The 18,440-nt window shown below is 45.0% G+C and overlaps 1 non-coding gene across 1 annotated transcript; it reads left to right on the top strand.

The window, feature by feature from the left end:
* The first annotated feature begins 6,019 nt into the window (after positions 1 to 6,019).
* Positions 6,020 to 6,202, top strand: LOC142586462 (U2 spliceosomal RNA). Its single transcript, XR_012829228.1, has one exon. It is a non-coding gene; the product is annotated as a U2 spliceosomal RNA (small nuclear RNA).
* Positions 6,203 to 18,440: the final 12,238 nt, after the last annotated feature.

Genomic DNA, 18,440 nt, shown 5'->3' with positions numbered 1-18,440 from the left:
TGGTAGAAGTGAGGATGAAAGATGATGCACGAAGAGGGCTTTCGGTAAAAGTTGCCTTGAAGTAGTTACTGTTGGATGGGACAGGTTCACGAACGTGTTGATTCGTATATGGAAGCTCTGCTCGTTGCTAACGTTAACGCTAGCTAATGATAACATGCATGGGTGCACCTTGTCACCCGTGATTCAAAATTTTACGTCGGTAATGTGACTTTCATTATCAAGTACTTGTACTCGCACTTCTCTACAACCTATAAAAATACGTGCTGAAGTGTCTGAGTCATCCCATTTTATTTCTGACTTGAATTTGGTGGATAGACACGAGGTCTGTCTTCTGTAATAGCATTTAGCACTAAAATTGCCCTGGAAAGCCACAGTTTCTCGGCAGGCCTAATTTTCCAACCCTTCTGTTGGGAAATTTGGGGCTACGCTATTTTTTTAATGTTTTACACGACACTAAAAATCAACACCGTCATTAGTCTGGACTCTTCAAAACTCACTTAATTTTTTTTTTCTGCTTTTAGCCGAGAGTACATTGTAGTGGGCTATACAGTTGACTATGAAAAACAGTCTACTATTAGCCGTATACATAAAACTGAAACCTCGTTTTTCCACGAAAAACCTTAACGTGGGCTCTTCAGCGCACTCCTATGGAGTTTAAAACGTTAGCTCGCGTCTGCGCTCTTTTTCCTCAAGGCAATATTGCGAAACGTTGAACATTCCCAAATAAACCTGACTCTTTTGTTCTTCAGAGTACAAAGTGCTCTATCGTCGCGTGCTGCCTCTACACTAACTTTACTAGCCAAAGGAATGGAAAACACGCGCTCGTTATCTTTTGAAAGACGCATGTGCCAAGACATGCTACGAGCCTTCTTGCTACTAGTCGTCTCAGAATTACGTTACAGCCAGAAATGTTGCTGAGTGTGCTACCTAACGAGACGGATTTTTCTTATGACTACGTAAAGCGTGGAAGCCGCCTCCAACGATGGTGCACTTACTTTAAAATTCCACTGTACGGGCACTCGAGAAAAATACGAGCTGACAAACAAACAACGCTACACCAGCAGCTGTATAGCGCTGTAGCTCTTCGTGCCTAGTGTTTTATGCAGGTTAGTGTTCGCGTCGAGTAAGTTCGCCACTTATTTTTGCGTGTGTAACGAAGAGGAATACTCGGCACTGCAGCCACGTCGCCAGTGTACGGGGAGGCACGAGCTCGAGATTGCCTGGGCTGCTCCGGTTGAACAACCATTAAACGATTCTAACAAGATGTTTGGAAACTCTATGGAAGCAAGAAATCGTCGACACAACGGGGCACAGGAAATGATGCAGGAATCATGAACTTGGACGGCGAAGCACGGTTTGTACATGACTGAGACAAAGCTGAGACATGCATTGTGCGTTCATTTTTTCCTGCGTAAACGTTGCTTCCTTTTTAGAAATAATGAGGATGTTATTCACGCTTGGCAGCAAGGAGACATTTCGATTTTTCTTAATTTACTTCTCGTTTCTTCTGGTTTGTTTCGAAATGATCGTGAGCGCCGCACCCGGCAATTCTGAATTTCACTCAGATAGAAGCGCCTTTATCGCTTTAGTGCTGAAGCGAAATAAGGGTTTTTCTTTTGAATATTGAATTTCTTTTGAAATTGAATAGCTAAGTTTTTGTTTGTTTTGTTTTGTTTTACTTTATTCGTCGTAATGATTATCATCATTCTGAAACTAGTTAGCTCCACTGCTAGATTAAAGACATTCCTACTTGTTTGCAAGTACTCCGGTCTTCCATCAGTTGAGCTCATCCTATGCCTGCAAATTTTAGAACTACATCACTGCATCTAGTTTCATACCACCGTCGACTACGCTTCTCTTCTCTCGACAGCAATTCTGTAACTTTAATACAACGACAGTTATCTATGCTGTGCATTACATGGCCTATCCAACTTTATTTCGTCCTCTTAATGCCATCGACTCTGGTTTATCGTAATTGGCTATCCCTGTTTTCTATTTATTCAACATCGGTGTACCGCTGTCCCTTAACCCTTTAAGCGCCGAGATTGGTCTTATTCATTCCCTCTTTTTTTTGTAATTGCTGCCGAAGACGAGTGTCTCTCATCCCCGCGTTTGGATGGCGGTTCTAAGTGCGCATAAGGTACCGGCTTTAGAGGAAACTATTTTTAAGTTCTAGTGAGTTTCCTCTTTGGCCGCCAGGGGTCCTCCGATTCCGCACTCAAGGATCGTCCGGAGGCTTTTAAAATGGCGGCTGCCGCTCGTGTGCTGCCGCACCCGTCGTGAAACTGCGGCTTTCATTTGATTGCACCATTGAGCTCCGAATATGATTTCTTTCTGCATAGAAACATTGACAGCGATGGCAGTGCTTTCTGTGCTACAGACACATGCAGTGATTCTGACGCCAGAGACTATGGCGATACTTCACTTACTACGGGGCAATGAACGATGTTAGATTAACGGAACCTTCCGAGAGCGCCTAAATTTGCGTATTGTAAGGCACAATTTGTGAATTTACTAACCCAGTGTCAGACATATTTGGAAAGTGCAAAACACACGCTATGTCGATGTGCAATAGAGAGATATTATTCTCAGAAGGGATTCTAGAACACTTTGCCGGCACTTAAGGGTTAACGTTACGCCTAAAATTCTTGTTTTGTTTTCATTGGGCTGTCTTTAACGTGTTCACAAGCAGCTGTGTTAGCCACAAACATTCTGGTCCTTCGACATTGGTGCGAGTACCGCTACGCTGGTGTTATGATTGGGATCGACCGGTGACGAATGGTGGACATTACCGGAGTAATGGAATGGAGCGAAAGTAATCCTTAGATTGTACCAGGGCAGATTACTAACTAACCTTTGTAAATCACCATGGAACGTCACTTAAGTTTACTAATATCTTGTTTTAAAGCTTACAGACTACGAGGAAAGCAAATACCATGTCGAACGAGGCCAGCTGAGCGAAAAAGGTGAAGCTGAATGATTATGACCACTTCAATAAGAAAATATCGAGTTAGCGAGGAAAAAGATACTGAGTTCGACGAAGACGCTAAAGTCGTTCACGTTGGTCACGTATAAAGAGATACCATTTGAAGGCATTCCTGTCGTCTTTCGCCCTATGGATGAAAGGAAAAGCTTTTGCACAGTAAACTCAAATGTCGTCGCAACTGAAATTCTTGCAGCACCTAAAGTGAGGGTACACTGTTTCCAAGCGAGCAAAGATGGAAGGTGCACAAATAAAGCAGTTTCAGTAGGCCAAATAAAGTTTAGAGAAATAGTAAAACCTAAAACATAATGTCGGCGTGTTTTTCTTGTTCGTACTGTAATAAGAGAGTTACGGGTGAAGTAAAAGTAATGGGGGGGGGGGGGCGTGATGTATGCCTCACGCAAACTTCCGGATCCAGTAGGGAAGAACACAAGGCAGGAATTTCCCTAACGGAGGTTAGAAGTGGGCAAGTGGAGAGGATGTTATGCTGGCGGTGACGCTCACCTCCTCAATTCATTGGTTCGCGACCCTCAAACATTTATATCTTGGCTATTAATGAACAAATTTGAAAGTCGATGAATGGATGGATGGATGGATGGATGGATGTTATGAGCGTCCCCTTTGGAACAGGGCGGTGGGTTGCGCCACCAAGATCTTGCTATTATAGTGCCTAATGTCCTATAAACTCCCACAACCAAACTTTCTGATCCCCTATTGCGAACTTTGTTTTTGTATGTCTCCGTCTTTCTGTCGTTTCCCTACTTCCACCAATATCCCAATCGGCTCTTACTGATCTCTATTGCGGACATGTTTACTTTTCCTTTGCTTTAGCTGGACTCAATGGCTTCAAGGAGGCCAGTGGTGCCTAAATCGACTGTTGGGCAGACGTCTTTACATTCTAACAAAACATGCTCCATCGTTTCCCTAGCTTTACCGCGGCAAGCACATGTAAAGTTTTTATGGTAGAGCGCTCCCTAGAGACCACGTAACAATTTCCAGTGTATGACTTAAATTTGCTATGTGACCTGCTGATGGGCCCTTTAATAACTTGTGGACCGCATAATACCGTACTACATATTGGAAAATTGCATGGAAATTTCCTGTGCTAAATTGGCAAGCTTCAAATATCTCTTTATTAATTTTGGCCTGTTAGTCTTACGAGCTGCCTGTCTAACTTAATGGAAAAGCTGATAGATGCGAGACTTCAGTGGCGGTAGGAATGCACCGGAGTACTATCTGAAAGAATGGTAGGCTTCTCCAGGAGCCGGTATTCAATTGATGCTATGCTAAATCTTGTGTGATCTTCTGGGCAGGATCGAAGCTGCGGTATGATCTCTGTTGCTGTGCTTCCGAACAGTAAGCAAGCATTTGAAACAGTACGCTAGGTGCAAGTGGTTTACTGATTGATTCATTCAGACATGTCAGGTAGAACCCGTAGATGGTTTGCAGAGTTCATAAGGGATAGCAAAATATTTACAGAAACAGCTTATGGTAAGCGCAACGCGCCAATGCGTTCCGCAAAGAAATGTACCCTGTTCGTTCGCCTTTAACTGTGTAAAGCCTACTGTTTGCCTACTTCGCACTATTTTATCTCTGACGACCACTTCTACATATGGGCATTTAAACTCAGTGCGCAAGCCTACAAGAGTGCTTAGGCATTATTGATGAGTTCTTTAAAAGGAGAGGCAAAAGCCTTTCAAATGAAAAAAAAAAACTGTTGTTCTCTTTACCAGAAAATACCTGAGAAAGTTTCGGTATAGCTTGTCTCTTCTAGCTTGGACCTTGTGCAGCAACACAAATTACTAGGCATGCTCCTTTACAGATTGTTCCCATAGTCAACGCACGTAAAAGTACTAGAGGAGAAAGTGAATTATCTTATCAACGTTCTTCGTCGCTTTACAAGCATCAGATGACGTTGGAAAAGATCAGTCTTAATGTGCATTACCTGCGCAATTATTAGACAAACGATGTAATATTTTGCTTCGATGGTTCGTGGGCTATCTCGCAGCCTCGAAGACACTCTTCTATGACTTCTCGCTTGAATCTTCCGCATGTACGTGGGATATCCTCGGGTGACTTACAGCGTATCGGTCAGTGGCGAATCAATGACATGGCGTGGGAAGCTCACCAAAATTCAGTGCTATCACTATTACCTCTAGCGAAGAATGACGCATGTTTTTCAAACAACCTCTGGGGTCGAATGTCCTGAGAAATTTGGTTGACAAGTGGTGCGGGATGTTCCACCTTATGCAGCACACAATTCATAGACTTTGGATCGGCACAGCCTATATTAAAGTTTTGCTGTACACGACAGGACACACTGACGGCACTGCGTGCTCTTCTGAGGAGGCTGATGCAGGCATAGAGGACCTGCTAAAAAACCCCAGGTGGTCTACATTTCCGTAGTCCCCCACTACGGCGTGCCTGATAATCAGATCGTGGTTTCAGCAGGTAATACTCCACAATATAATTTAGTTCAAGGTTTCCAAGCCCTTTCAGGACGTAGAGAGCATCGCTCTGCCGCATTTTGTTCGCTGAAAATGCAGTTTAATTGTATTTTTACGCCTCCTCCCTCTGTTGCACGCCGCCGCGATTTTCCACGAGATACCGAAAGCAAAGCAAGTAGCTGGCTAATCGCAGACGCTGACCCCACCCTCCTCATCAGGTTATCTAATTTCAGTGCGCCAGTTCGGCTCAGCCGATAACCCTCTCCACATCTGCGTGCTCCTCGCCTCTGGTCAGCCAATTAGATAAGAAAAAAATCATGAGTCATTCTAATGTGTCAAGGTGGACGACCAGTGAAGCTGTTTGGCACTCGACACAGTGGTCACACAGAATTTTGAACAGGGGTACGAACTCATTTACCGTGATTTTTATGTACATTCGCATGGTAGGGGGGACCACCGACCCGAGGAGCCGGAGGAAATTATGTACACGTGACGCTTTGTCGGGACCACAACTACGGTAGAGCGGAAGGAAACGAACGTAGATACGCAAGTGCTTGGAACCCCGACAAAGGGAGGGCGGTGCCGGCGTAGACGTGGCCGACGGGGGTCGAAGTGGGGTATTCATTATTATCACATTATTATGTGATGCGGCTTTTATTCCGACCCATGCTATTAAACTTACTTTTGCACGTTGGCGGAGTGTTTAAAGCCTGCTTGACCTCCGTCACGGGTCGGCCCGGTATTGCATATCTTTGAGATTGGCCCACGGTTTTTGCACAGGCAGAAGAAAAATGCAGGGAACGGCTCAAAACAGGGAAAATGCGGCCAGAGAGAGAGAGAGAATCAACTTTTATTTTGAGCCCTTAGTAACCATCGGTGCCCGCTAGCACCAGATGGGGTGGAACCTTATTCTCAGGTCCCATATGCGTCCAGCAGTTCCTGGCCCCTAGCCACCAGCGCGAGCTGGGTCGGTAGGTCGGGGCTCGACAACAAGGTCTCCCACCGCTCGGGGGGGGGCTGGGGAGGGGTGGTGGTAGGAATGGTGGAGGGTTCTAATCTGCTCAATCTCGTACGTGCGAAAGAGAGGAACGTGGGCAGGAATTACGCCACATTCCGCTTTGCGCGTGACACCCAACGTTGGAAGGCACAGGGGGGATGGGGCATTCTGATATGGTTACATATGCGTACGTGGCGGATGCGCGTGATCACGCGGCCGTATCGTGAGAGCGATCTGCGATTGTGGTATAGTCTAGGTGCGTCAGGGGCTGATAGCTTTGTGTGTGCTCTGTGTTCTTCGCTCTCGCTTTCCGCTGAAGCGCTCGACAGCACGTATGCACGAAGGCCAGTTCACTCGGTGCAGCTGCCGCGTTTCCTCACGCCAACATTTTGACAGATAGTTCGCACGGCCGATGAAAAGTACTATCGTTATTCGTATGGCTCTCTCCTAATTTGCTATCGCAAGCGATGCTTCGCCTTTCGGGTGAAACTGTGACATTTATTTTTCTTTTCTTTTTGTTTAAGTCGGCAAAATGGCACTCGCTGAGACTTACTCACAACAAATATTTCTTGTTCAGGGCTCACTCGACCTCAGGGTCACCAAACATTTACTCAGCCGGGCAAACTCAGACTCAAACTCACCAAAGTTTCACTTAGCCAGGCTCACACGCACTCAGTCTCACTAAAATGCAACTCAGCTGTATCGTTGTGGCATTCTTGTGCAAGCGACGCGTAAAAACGTTAAAGAGGCTCCGACCCACTTTTCAACGAAGTGGAAAAATTCATTTGAAGCTAAAATAGGTGATTTCAGAAGTAATTTGCCGGCAAAAGTACTTTATTGCGTGGAGTTATTTGCAATCAAACACGTTCTTGTCGGTACTTGTGCTCCTTCTTCAATGTCTCGCAGTTCGAAGGCTACGGAGCATCGGAAGGTGTCCATAACACTGCGCCAACTGAACATCACGAGGATGCGCAGTTTGTTTGAGTTTGCATGTTAACGTACACGCCATAACATCCGATTTTGGCGCCTACGACACGCCAAACGTAAGCCAAACCCGGCGGTCCTCAACGAGCCGCAGTGCGCTTAGCAAATTAACTCGTGGCGGCACCACCCGGCGGCTGCGGTATCTACACGACGTATCAGACCGCAGCTACATGCAAATATAGTTCTTATGCGTAGCGTTTGCTTTGTTCAGGGCAGGGCTTGAGTGCGTGCTACGCTCATATGCTCCAGTCTGACCGTGCTACGTGGCGCGGACCAGCTTTGTCCTTCGCCAGCTTGACCGACGGATAGTAGTACTATCCAACTTGCACGTTTTGAAGCGCCATCAGTAAGTATTCCAGGAGCGACCAGGATTGATCGCGAGCTGGAAAGCTTGCATGGGGTATGGCCTTAAGTTTCGCGTGGTTCGAGGCTAGTCGAGCGTTCAAAGCTAGTCGAAACTAACGGCACGCGACGGCTAAACGAGGTGATCAAAATTTAATTCCTACAAGATAGGCCACAACCGAGCGCGAGCAGAGGTAGTCGGCTTCTTCGGGACCTACGTAATCAGTATCAAATTTCGAAAGCGGGTTTTCGCTTATTTCAGCCTGTTTATTACACTTCGTCAAAAAATATACACAGTAGCTGTGGGAAGAGGCGCACTGATTCAAACACCCTTCTTGATTGATGTCAGCTATTGACCAATAGCAGCCGCGCATTGCAACCGGCTATATTACGAAATGAAGAGTCCAGAAAAGAGCGAGGAGGAACCTTCTATTGAAAAGAGAGTGTTAGAGAGAATGGTGACCTTGCGCTCCGCTTGCGTGTTCTACGTGGCACGCACGAATGCAAAGCTTGGCTAAGATGTTCTCAGCAGCGCATGCTGTCCGCGGACTTCGTTTTTCCACCAAGCCCGAGGTGGGGCTCAGGGGAACTTTTAGAGGTCTCTTTATTGTTTTTGCCGTGGTGAATCCTCAGACTGGCGGTGTTGAATTTCTAGAAATACGAAATTCCCCTTAAGATGCGAACATGTTACTAGAGCTGAATTTTCGGAGTTCCTGCCAGCCATCGCGGCTCAGAAACTAATGCTGCTTTTGCCAAGCATGAGGTCACGCCTTTTATGTATGCCACAGTATTCAAAGTAAACAAAAGAAAAAAACAAGTTTAGTGCCAATTACCACACTTCGCAAGTGGTTAAATGAGTCTACTTGAATGCACTGAAAAGCCGAAGCGAATATTTTTCCAGCAGAAAGTATATTTGTTACCAGCATGAAGCTGTCCATTATTCTTTAGAATCTATGCATATGAATTGCGAATTAGATGGAACGTAAGCTTAATTGCTGAATTCTGTCCTGTTTCTAACAAAGCAATAGCCATGCTTTTAATGCCGAATATGTTTACGCGGATTGAAAACAGAGAACTTGTCGGGGATATATACTATGCTCCTGCTACGTGATAATCTATTACGTGCTAATCTATTCAACAATTCTGCTGTGCTTATTCTTGGGAATCAGTGAAACAGCTCGAGATTGTGGAAGTTGAGTGAAAAAATTTAAGGGGAACGTTTGCTGTAAACACACTCGCTCTACTGTCATTTCCATGCGCGAGCTTAATTATAAAACAACGAAGATTTCGGTGTACTGTAGACAATCTCTAGCTAAATTAGCGACATGGTTGTTTTCTTCTTCTCGATGCTTCCTTTAGATCATATGTCAACGAACTCTATCAGTGCCCAAAAATCCTCAAACTCAAATTCTTGTCGATTTATTTAGAGCAAGAAAATATAAATTCCAAGGCGTTTACTAAAGATAAAGGGGTGCTCTGACGAGTGGTGATCAGTGAAAAAGAAATAATCTTGGAGTGGCCGCAAAACGTCGCCCTCACGGCTACCGTTCTCGTTGCCGCTTGCAGTGGCTACACCTTTCAACTGGTTTAGCTACAGCTAAGAAGAACAGCCATTTATGAATTTAGTCAATTAATAGTGTGCTTCGACATACACCTCCGCTAGAGAGACTTCTTGCCAGCGCACTTCAAAACATCATACTTTATAACCACCAGACATACCACCTGAGTTGCATTTCTCAAGTTCAGCAGTACGAGTCACCTTTTTCTCATTTAGCTTCACATCATAACAGCGCCCTTCCCTTGACCTCACCTCACAATATCCGCCCTCCCTCACCTCACTATCATATCACCCCGTGAGGGTGAGGTCAGATGATGATTAGGATAAACGAGGGGTCGCCCTCGTTTAGAGTGCCCATGTGTAGTCAGAAGCACTCGTGTAGCTTAGTTACCTTCAAGAAGCGTATCGGTGCTTTTGCCGTCTTGTGCATAGTAGAGGTCGGCGGCGAAGGTCCCATGAATTGCACTATCGAGAACTGTCTGTCGTCTAGAGAGAAAGGATGCATAGAAAGGCAGGGAGGTTAACCAAAGGCATAGTTCCAGTTGGCTACTCTGCAAGGGGAAAACAGTAGGAGGATATGAAGAGAAAGAGAGCGGAAGGGAAGATAGGGAGAGCGAAAGGGAGACTAAGTTGCTGAAGCTGTAACGCAGATTATGTTTTTGAGAGACGATCAGGTTAGGTATACCTAGGTGGTATACACCTAGGTATACACTAGGTGCCACTATAGTGGCACCTAGTGTACTCTTTTATTTCATCACATCCGCAAAAGTATCATTCTGTTCTGCGGGTCATTACGACGAACAGGAAAGAACAGGCGTTCGGGAATGCGACGTTCCACGACAGGCTCCACATTAGAGCTGTTTCACGAAGGAGGAGCATGGGATTGTAGTTAGTGGAAAAAGAGGGTCGATGTTGATTCCTATTTTCTTTCTCGAACAAGTACGCCCGTTTGGCTGTAGAAGCTTAATGGGCATTAACTCTGCAACAAAAACTCGCTTTGGGTTTGGCGGGCAAGCACCGCGAATCACTCAGCGCTCCAATCTGCGCCAACATGCGCAATCAACACAGCTTTCTGTTATCCTACAAAAACAGCTCGGAACTGCAGTTTGTGTCGACGACCCGAAAAGCACAAATTTTCGGAGGCGATAACACTTCCTCTTCCTCCAGACCGTTTATCACGGGGCCTATAGCGCGACCGAAGCACTTTCCAGCGCAACCACGCGCCAACGATTATGGTGACGTCATTTCTTTGTTTTCGCTTAAATCGTTGTGATGCTGCAGTGAAAGTCTCAGTGCCCTCGTGTTCATGAAGAAAAAATGCGGCATCACATTCATGCCATAATCTCACTCTCAAACACGCCCGTGTTGTCTCCTATTGTATTTCGCATGCCGGAAGCCGGAAGCCACAGCGCGCTGTTTCGCGTAATGTTTACTGCCCGGTCCCTGCACTACACGAAAACGCCTTTTGAGTGTGAAACGCATGTTCCAGTTTCGTTTAATTTATGCTTAATTCTTTCCAAAGGAACAATTCAAAGTGTTTATTAAAGATCCATCTATCCTAAGCATGCATTACACTTATTCACACACTCGCCGCAGCGGCAAGTGGTTTGTTCCTCGTTCCCGCATGACCTATTTTTTTTTTTTTGCAGTCTCTTAGATTCGCACTGCCGTCCCTACTTCATAAATATGAAGAGAAGGACGCCAACATTTTTACGTTTACAAGAGAAGAAATGCGAGAGTGTTTTCGAACTGTTGTCTAATGTCGTTCATAATATATTGTCCGAACATGATCAAGAATGTTTCATTACTCATTGTATCGCATTCATTATTTTCGCCATTTTAGGATATGTGTTTACGTGAACATTAAATATTTCAGCTATAATGTACAACCGTTCAGGAGTGTACTAGTATGTTGACCTTATTTGTTCGATTGTCCCATTGTTGTATTTGCAGAAGCTCCTTAAATTTTTGTTAAACGGCACTTTTTATTCTATTATTGTAAATTTGTTTTTGAATGTATGAATGTTAATGCCGCTGTCATTTACGTGGGCTTTTAGGCATTTTCAAGTGGTGTTATTGCCGCTTTTCGCCTAAGAAACCCCGCACTGTCCACGGAAATAAATATTTGATTGAGTGATTGATTGATTGATTGATTGATTGACTCGGAACAAAAAGAAAACTACCTAGGGATGCTGAAGAAACAGTGTAATTCCTCAGCTCTGCCACTAACTGGTAGCTTGGGAGGATATCCACCGATGACAACAAAGGTCGAAGTTCCATTTCACCTGTCCACAAAGCAAAAGCCATACAACTTGATGAGAGAAAGAAAGGCGTGGCTACAAGAGCTACAAAAGATGTTAAATGCTAATGCAATACGCCCGTTGGTGCCTGCCTTTGCTTCAACTATCACTATTGCTCCAACTCCAAAGCAAGACGGCGGCTGGCGGCTATGTGCGGATTAGAGAGCAGTAAATAACAAAACCCTGTTGATTCTTTCTTCAATGCTAAGGATTCACACCATAATCGATGAAACAAGGGGCTCTACCTGTTTTACACGCATAGACTTGTGCAAGGGCTCCTGGCAGGTGCCACCGCCAGAACTCACCAAGCAATACACCACCTTGACGACTTCATTTGGCACATACGAATATAACCGTCTTCCTTTTGGATGGAAAAACTCACCTAGTTGGTTTCAAGAGATCATGAACACAGTTTTGAATCCCTACATTGGAGGCTTCTGCAATGTCTACGTGGCCGACATTATGTCTACAATGACTACGTGGACTCTAAAAGTGAAAAGTTGCATGAAGAAAACATGGGTCATATTCTGGCAGCGTTATCTGATGCTAAGCTAAAAGTTCATTTCAAGAAGAGTGAGTTCTTAAAAAATAAGGTGACACGTCTGGGCAGAGTTTTGGATGGAACAAGGAAGAATACGAAAAGAGAATCGGTAGCTCGCATAGCAAACTAGTAAAGTGATACGATGTACACTCACTTCGCGGGTTTGTAAGCTTGGCGGGCCATTTCAGAACATTTGTTCAAGATTATGCTCTCAAAAGTCGCAGTCTGACCAGGGTGACTCCGAACGATGTTCCCTTTTGTTAGGCAGAAGAATGTGACGATGCCTACCGAGAGTTGGTCCAAATAATGTCTTCTGATCCTGTGTTGTGCCTACGAGACCTTGCGCGGCCCTTCGAATTGAATAACGATGCATCTCACTATGGCACGGGAGCAGTGTTGTATCAGAGAGACTCATCACGGCCACCAAACCAACAACTTCGTGTAGTTGGATACTACAGCTACACATTCAACAAAACTGAATCGAACTATACAACAACAAAAAGAAAAGCTCTCGCCATTTTAAAAGCCGTCCCCTACTTCCGCTCATATTTGGCAGGTGCAACGTTCAAGCTATACACAGGCCACGAAGCACTAACCGACATATTGAAGATAGCCGAACTGAAAGGAAAGATAGCTGGTTGGGTGGGTGAACTTCAGCAATTTGATTTTTAAGTAGCTCATCACCCGGGAACAACTATGGAGGACGCGGACGCAGTGTCGCGATTAGCCATTATGCTTCCAGAGAATAATGAAGAGGCAAATGTTGCAAGAATATTAGCAGGAACCGAGGTTTCGCAACGTACTAAAAATTAACACGTTGCCATTACTATTTCCTCGGTTCCAAAAATATTGTAAGTGCATCATGATAGCCACTAATCAGGAGGTCATGATGGCTTTTGGAGAACCTGCATGAAATTGCCAAAAGGTTCTCATGACCTCGCATGCAGCAAGGAACAAAAGACTATGTATTATCATGTATTAAATGCAAGATAACAAAGTAAAATTCAGACAACTGACGCAATAAATGGTTATACCACAATATTATAACACGCCATTTGAGGTTATTCATCTAAACATTGCGGAACACGAAAAATGTCTGAAGGAGTTAAGAAGACACGAGTCTTCCTGTTGTGCGTTGATCAGTGCACCAGGATGATTTCAGCAAGACTTGGTAAAGATGACGCAGAAAGATTAATGTGCTTTCTGAACAGAAAAACGCTTGGCAATGTAAAAGTAATTGTCTCCGACAATCGACTTGCTATCCGAAGTCGTCGTCTACTGGAATGGGCTGCAAAGCAAAACATCAAGTTACGGTAACCTGCACCCTATCAACCTGCAGCAAATGGGCTAGCTAAAAGGGCTATCAGGGACATCGAACAATAAATTAGCATGTATCCAGCGTTTCCAGGTGGTCGGAAATGTTGTTTCGAAGCGGCAGTAGCTGACAACAACTGCTCGTATACAACTGGGCTGGGACGGACTCCTCTATTCTTTGCAATTGAAAGACCACCTTATCTGACAGCGAATTTGCCTCGCCATTGGCAAGAACATAAAGTTCACAGAAGAAGCAAGAACTGAAGATAGTTGATCAAGATATCGTGAAAGAATGAAGAGAAAATTCAATAAGAGGCAAAATACAACGCTACGAACACTCGACGTCGATGACTTCGTACTGGTAAGAAGAAGGCCAAGCCTGAACGCGGCCTATCACGGATCAGTTTGTGTGATCAAGACAGCAAGTCAACAAGGACACTTGAAGACCATATGGCACATTGGTCCCAATAGACACGACGGAACCCGCGGCTATTGGGAACATATTCAAGTATCATCCCAAGAGGGATGCAAACAATGCTTGGGGGAACGAAATGATATTATAACGGCCTGCAAATCTAAGAAGCTGAAACAAGACACCGGGCAGGGGGACAAAAGAGAACAAAATGGAGTCTGTATTGTGAAGCTCCTAAGTGCAGTTTTATTACAGATATTATCAACAAGACGACACTTGACATTATTCATAAGTTCATTATGAGGTAACTCACAAAACATATTTGCAACGTCAATACTAAAATTCAAACATGAGCCAGGATTCTGCGTCTTAAGAAATTTAACCACATTCTCTGAGCCACTAATAGAGAAAGGTTCAACAACGTTAAGAGCCTGAAGTTGTTTCTGCAGGTATGTTCAAATTACACATTGCCAAGACCCCTTTCTGAGATCATGGTCCTGAACGGGAAATTAGGTTTACGGGTATTAAGTGAAAAGGAAGTTCCTACAGTTTTAAACCTTTAGCCTTCTCGACTCGAGACTTAAGGTATTCCAGATTTCTATCCTGTAGCGTCGCAAGGGTCTGCTGTTTAACTTTTGACCCTTTAACATCCATCCGATAAAAATGCTTCAAAACTGCCTTTTCAGAATTTTCGGCACTCACCACAAACTTTCCTTCCTTATGCGACACACGCATTATGAGGTGATTCTTCTCCGAAAAGTGACCCGCAGAATTCACAGGCGAGTTCAGCTGTTTGTTGTATACTGACGATGCTAGGCATACGTACACATACAAAGCGCCAGCACGAAAGAAAAAAAAGAAAAAAAAACAATACCAAAAACAATAAGAACAGGCAGCATGAGCGGCCCAAGGTGACATCACCAAAGTCATAAACACCAGCCATTTAAAACTTTAGCTCTTCCTAGGTCAATGCAAGTGATGGCATACTTTCACACCCCTCTCCTGCACGAGTAATCCACCTCAAGGATCACTCTGACCCACTGTTCGTTGTGTCGATAAATAATCCGGCTTTTTTTGTTTTCCACTGGGGCACGTGACTCGCTCCGACGACGCACTGTTACATAAGTTCAGTCAATGGTAGTTCGTCAAGTGCATGTTCTTTCTAGTGCAATAATTACCGCGACGCAATATAATGCGCCTTAAGTATTACACTGTTTCACGCAGCTTAAGTTGGAGTAAACACTCGCAGATACATGTGTAGCAACCTATCGGCTTTTACAGCGCAGATGGCGCGCAACGGACCTATAGGGAGTGACCTCAGTTGTTTTGAGCTCTGTCTTCCAGCTGCCCCGCAGATTTAACCCCTGGTTTCACTTCACAAGCACACGGACGAACTTCAAGGCACACAAAAGATGGCACGTTTTGCGGACTGACAACGTATTTAACAGACAGTCATAGTAGTGCGTGATGTTCTCGCGTATTCTCAACGGCTCTGCGTGAATTCCTTGCGCATTGTATGGCGTGCCGATGAGAGCGCACTTTCCCAGGTGGCTCCGAACGAACGAAGGCGCGCGAATGGTCTGCACCAGTTTCTGAAGCTGGCGCATGGCGGCACTAAACAACATGCGACCGGCGCCTGCGCTTGCAAGTGACGATTCTAACTCTCGTCTTTTGCGTGCGGCGAACAAACGCTACAACGAGGGCGTCCTTTGAAACGTAGGCACGCTCCTGCGCACGTGGACGTTTGCGGACGCCCAACTAAACCTGTCTATTATAGCGACAGACAAATGCCTCGCCAGAGGCATAAACAAATTTAAGATATAAAAAATGTGACGCAGAGGCCGGTTACCCGTGAAAAATGGTAGATTCGCGCGGTAAATTCAACTCGCAATAGGGTTACAGACAACTATGCGATTATTTGTCAGGTAACAAAACAGATGCTACGCTGAGTCATTTTTATTTCGATATTGATCTTCGGTTACTTCCCAGGTGATTTGGTTGCTGCTTTTGTTAACACTATTCGCTTGTCAAATGCAGTACGGCAATTGCACTGCTTTCTACGTACACCCCTATCACTGCTTGCATCACGCTCTAATGATGTTCGCGAAGCCTCTCGTTGCAGCAATTGACCGGGGAAATGACCGAAGCCCACAGAATATCAACATTGAAAAAATTCTGTCTGTTAGTCATCAGTTCTGTTATCTGACAACTATGAACTAGACCACAAACGTATGACCAGGCGCATTTAGTACGAGTATGCGCCATTATGTACATTTTACCGGCCCCTATAAGTTCCTAACGTGTATTACGCCTTGCGAAGTTATTCCATTCTATCTGAACGTGCGTTTGTTGGAATAATAAGGGGATCGTCCGTCATCGCAGCCTGTAATTTCCATGTGCCTTCACTTTTGCGCGTGTGTTTAGCGTGGTTGCTGCCTGAATATGAATCGCCAACAAGCCAATCCATTCACGGTACTACACTTTTAAATGCGTAAACATTTCTATGCTTACCCAACGAGATAACCGCCCATCTGTCCCTCCGTCCGTCGGTTCCATAAGACGACCGCTTTCAAGATACCGCGCGCAGCATCGAGTGAATTCATCTTTGCGGTGACTTTCGCTTCAGGGCCAACGAGGCGGCGAGAACAGAGCACTCACGGAGCTCTCAGCACACGCCGCATTCAGCCGCCGCTTTCGCAGATCGCTTTCAAGGTATGAGATCGCGTGCGTCTCTTCAACGCTCTCTCTTAAACGCTAAGTAACCGGTGAGAACGGAGCGCGCGAAGCTATCAGCAATCGGCACTCTTTGAGGGCATTGCAGGGGGCTTTAAAGGCACGGTCGGCGCGGCGGTGGCGGCGGCCGAGTACGTTTGATCGCGATTCATACTGGTTCGACGCGAATGGACACGGTGCTCAATAGCGACAGCGATTATAATGATCGGAACGTCATCAGCGCATCTCGTGCCGCCACCGGCAGTGCGTTGCATGCGTCGTCAATTCACCTTCCGCCGCCATCCACAGCAGTTGGTGTCGCCGCAGCGCTGTCGTTTATACTGGCCCGAATGAAGTTTCCTAACATTGACAGTGACACCGGGCTGCGTGGAGATGAACAAGTGGCACGATGCTTACGCGCACTTAGACAAACCCCAAGGGTGTTTCTGCGGGAATGTTTGCTTAAACAATAACAAGAAAATATTAAAATATCTATGTAACCCCGCATTCTAAAAAAAAGTCCAGTAAGTTTGTGAAATTACCGTCATCTTCTTTGAGCATGCCGGTCACTGCGGAGGTCAGACGGTCTGAGCAAGCGCTCCGGGTGATGTCGTGTGGAAGGTTAAGAGCAGGTGGCACACAGTTTCTTATGCGGGATCCCGCAGTTGTTGCATGTGCCGTCGTCCTTGATTAAGCACCTCTACTTGCAGGTGAAAGCTGGTATGAGGGCTACCCAAGCTCCGATCTTTCTCAGGGACGAGCAACACTTGTACGGGTCGACAGTTGTTGCATGTGGGTTCTTGACGCAAACTACAGTGATGCTCCGCCATAAGCTGTACTTTTAGCGCATTTAACTTACAGGGTAGTTGGAATAGTACAACTCAAATCACTGTTATGGTCCCGGTAAACCTTGCTTTATTGTTGCTGTAGCTATATATATCTGGAGGGTGATACACAAACTACAACAATGAATTGCCACTTTTTCTTGTTTCAATCGAAGTAGCAATGCTGTATGGCTCGATGCATAGGGAAGGAGACACAACTTAAGCAATATTCATCATATGTTTCTGCATGCAATAAAAAACTATGCCCTAATAAAGCTTGGAACTAATATATGAACGCCACCATCAGAATTATGCGGTCTTCTCTGTGTTTATTACAATGCCTAAATAGAAAATTTAAACGTATAGCTGTAGTACATGCGTCGCAATCAACAAATTATTGTGAAACCACGAAAGTATGTCAAAAAATAAAGAAGAGAGGCTCTAGATTCACTGCAGTGACTTTTTGAGCAACTGAACCCAATTGCTGGGAACAAATTTAATAGCAAAGAAGCTTTCCCATTATTTTTGTACTTAGCATCCGTTGAATAAGGAATTAGACCGAAAATATATTCCATGTAATTCTCAGTTATAGCTGAATAATGTTATTCGCCTTACTCATATAGACTCTTTTGTTGCTATTATTATACAGAATCATAAGTTTGTTACACTTCGATATTGTTAATTCTGGGCATTTTAATTCTGTGACGGATATAGAATATTGCAACTATATTATCTGTTCCGTAATGCCAAAAAATCCTAGTTGTAGTGCTCAGATAGCGTGGCTTGAAAAACGACGTTTGTTTTTCTTGTACCAATATAGCTTTTGTTTAACGTACACAACTACCCTGCACACGTAAACGTGTTGCATGTCAACGGAGCCCATGCTTAGTGCGTACCTGCCATGTTCGGCGTCTCGTGCGTACTCCCCCATTTCACCTTTGTCGGGGTCTTGAGGAGTGCTCTCAGAAGATGCCGTTGCCGGAGAAAAGGTCGAAGTGACGGCGACAGGGCTGGCGATGCGAGCGG

Source organism: Dermacentor variabilis, chromosome 6 (genome assembly GCF_050947875.1).
Source record: "Dermacentor variabilis isolate Ectoservices chromosome 6, ASM5094787v1, whole genome shotgun sequence".
In the NCBI taxonomy this organism is placed as follows: domain Eukaryota; kingdom Metazoa; phylum Arthropoda; class Arachnida; order Ixodida; family Ixodidae; genus Dermacentor; species Dermacentor variabilis.
The sequence above is the reverse complement of the archived record's forward strand: the minus strand, read 5'-3'. Positions and strand labels throughout refer to the sequence as shown.